This window comes from Otolemur garnettii, unplaced genomic scaffold (assembly GCF_000181295.1).
Source record: "Otolemur garnettii isolate 467f Iridium unplaced genomic scaffold, OtoGar3 scaffold00040, whole genome shotgun sequence".
Taxonomy (NCBI): domain Eukaryota; kingdom Metazoa; phylum Chordata; class Mammalia; order Primates; family Galagidae; genus Otolemur; species Otolemur garnettii.
The window spans coordinates 3,708,344-3,711,459 of NW_003852435.1; the positions used below are offsets into that span (position 1 = coordinate 3,708,344).

Here is a 3,116-nt window from a genome sequence, read left to right on the forward strand (position 1 = left end):
TTTTTTCTTAATTCTAGTGTATTTTGATTTTAGGGGGGAATTTTTTTTTTTACTATGTTTTGATTTTTTTTTTATACAGTATGACGTGGTTACATCAAACCATTAATCATAGCTTTTGGCTCATTTACTTGATTATTGTGTTAAGATATTTATGTTCTACACTTGACAGATTTGATTGCACCCTTACAATACGTATCATCGGTGTGGTCCCTCTTTTACCCTCCCTCTATCGAACCCCGCCTCTCCCCTTCCTTCTCACTCCATTTCTCTCCTTCCTCCTGGGCTCTAGTTGTGTTCTAGCTTTCATTACAAAGTGTTAGTAAATATAAATAGGTTTCATAGAAGTACTGAGTGTATTGGATACTTTTTCCTCCATTCTTGAGATACTTTACTTAGGAGAATATAAAATCAAAAAGTAACAAAAGTTTATATTCTTTCAAATGAAAATCAGTTCAGTTTATAATTTTTTTGGTTTGTATTGCTTTACTACTGTTTTATTCACTAGTTAGAAAAAAAATCTTAATGTTGAAGAGTGAAAATTTTTAAAACAAATCTGTAATGGCTTAATATATTTCGAATATTAGTAAGGAGTAGGAGTAGGGTATGTATATTGGCTTGTTTTTGAAGACACGGATACTAGGCTAAAGCTGGAGACTTGAGGACATGCGGTTTTACAGAGGAGCCTAAAGTCAGATTATGACTGAGTTTGGACACTATATTAAATATTATAGTTTGGACCTAGTCCTCAAAGTCTAAAGAAAATAGCTGTGCAACAGTATTAATATTTTAATAAATTAATATAGTAATAACTAAAGTATCCAAACGCTAAATTAATATTATTTAATATTTTGGTATAATAATTTTGTCTTTTTTTTTAGTTTTTTGAGTTTTGTTTTTCAATTTTTTTTTATATGAAAGGCTTCATGAATTTACGTGTCGTCCTTGCATAGGGGCCGCGCTAACCTTCTCTGTATCGTTTCAATTTTAGTATGTGTGCTGCTCAAGTGAGCACTGGTTTTTGATTATTAAAATGTATTTACTTTTAACATAATTTGAAGGAGAGCAATACATAAACTAAAGGATGTCTACCTTACTTATTTGTTGAGTTTGATTTCCTTAGAGAAAGAAGTTAAATAAATTACAAAGTGGCAATTGCGTCTTGTAACTGCGGTTGAACATTTGATGCCACAGAAACTAAAATTTACCTGAGACACTGATTGACACACTTGGGGCTATCCACAAAATTATTTTGTTAACTGTTCTCTTCAGAATAGAAATAGAGATTTTTAGTATTCTGTAGACAATCACCTAAATTTAATTATAGCAAAAATTAAAATGCTGAAAATAACAAATAATATTGCTAATTGCTTAATATCTGCCAAGCACCATAGTAAGTCCTTTACGTCAGTTCATATTAATTTTATTGTCACAGAGAAGAATTCTAAGAAAGAACTAGCAGCGATTTGATCTCCCTGCACACTACCTCTTATACTGGCTGAAACAAAAACACTGTTAACCTTTTCTCAAGATTAATACATTTGTATATAATTGGACATTCAGTAGAGCAGAATTGTCTCATTTATGCATTATCAGACTCTCTTTCATCACCTTTATATTTTTATTACATAAGCGTCTAGGAAATGCAGCAGTCTAGGGGAGCCCTATTCTGGGATCTATCTCACTGCCAGTAGGGTGTGAAAACAGGGCAAGATTATAGGAGGAATACTCCCATGTTTTCTAAGGGAGAATATTGAAATTTTGTATTCTTTCCCCACTGGATCAGGAAGCTGCTAATCCTTGGGCTTTCTGTCTTATTCCTTGATTTCTTACAAAATGTAGATTCTGTGGCAATATAGCAATTCAACATTTAATGATATCTTAAATAGTTATTTAAACATCTCTTGATATCATTCATACTTTATATTTTCCTATAGTGTGTTCACGCCTTTAAAGACAAGTGCTAAGTGGTCCATCTTTACGGAAAAACAGTGGCCTATGAAAATTTTATCCTTGAGCCCTGCACCTGGAAGCAAAAATCTCAAATTTGAAACTTTCTCAACATGTATGTATTTCTTTCTGTTGTTCCTCATTTCCTCCATTTGTCTAAGCTTATCCCTGTTCTGTGCTCTTCTTAGGTGGTTTTATCTTCATTGCTGTTTTCTGTTTATATGTAACTCATATTTCTCTCAGTGCTAGGCCTGACAAACCAAAAGATTACTTTGACTTGTTGTAACAGAAGCAAAGTCCTAAAGAAGAGCAAGACTGTTTTACAAGCTGTCTCTTTGAAAACCCCTCATTCTTTTTAGGAAATTTTATAAAACCTTCATTCCTGTCCAATGCTAGTAATCAGAGGGGAATGGGAGGGTTTGGGTTTTTTGTTTGTTTCTTTGTTGTTTTTGGTCCCACTGGAAATGGCTTAACAGATTATCCAGGCAGAGATCACCAGTTTGTCTTCTCTGGAGATGGGGTCAATCAGGACCATCAACCACACTTAAGTCAGCAATAGCTCCCCACCTTTGAAAGCTCTGTGTTTCTCCTTACAGTTAGAACAATGGTACTTTAAGATAAGAGATTGACAATCTCCTCCTTTGCTGGAAAATTAATAAACTTCTCTTTCCTTCTCCTCAAACTGCTTGTCCTCATTCTTCATTCTGCTGTGGGGACAGTACTAACTTGCAGTAAAATAGCTGTTCGGAAATCCAGGGATGTTTTTAAGGGAAGGAATTAATTCTCTACTCCTGTTAATTCTTTATATGTGTAGGAAGGTCCATTAGTGGACCACCTCCTGATCTCTCTCTGCCATCTGATTTTGTAACAAGGAAAATGAGGCAGTGTTTATGATCTGTAAACCAGGAAACAAACAAATATAAAAATCAAATGTAGGCCAGATTCTGCTTGCTTTCTACTGGAATCAGGGAATCATCAGAGAGCACGCTGTTTCTTTTGCTGCATCCCTAAACCTCCCCTATGTGTTATGTGCTCTCATTTCATTGCCACACAACAAAATAGAAGACAAAACATAAACTCTGATATAACAACAGAATAGAAACAAGTTTTTAGACTGCAATTTGCTTTCCAGCTGCTTGGGAGGCTGAGGCAGGAGACTCGCTTGAGCC

The 3,116-nt window shown here is 34.7% G+C and overlaps 1 non-coding gene across 1 annotated transcript; it reads right to left on the reverse strand.

The window, feature by feature from the left end:
• Nucleotides 1-905: 905 nt before the first annotated feature.
• Nucleotides 906-1,012, reverse strand: LOC111725426. The gene has a single exon (XR_002773492.1). It is a non-coding gene; the product is annotated as a U6 spliceosomal RNA (small nuclear RNA).
• Between the last annotated feature and the right edge of the window lie 2,104 nt (nt 1,013-3,116).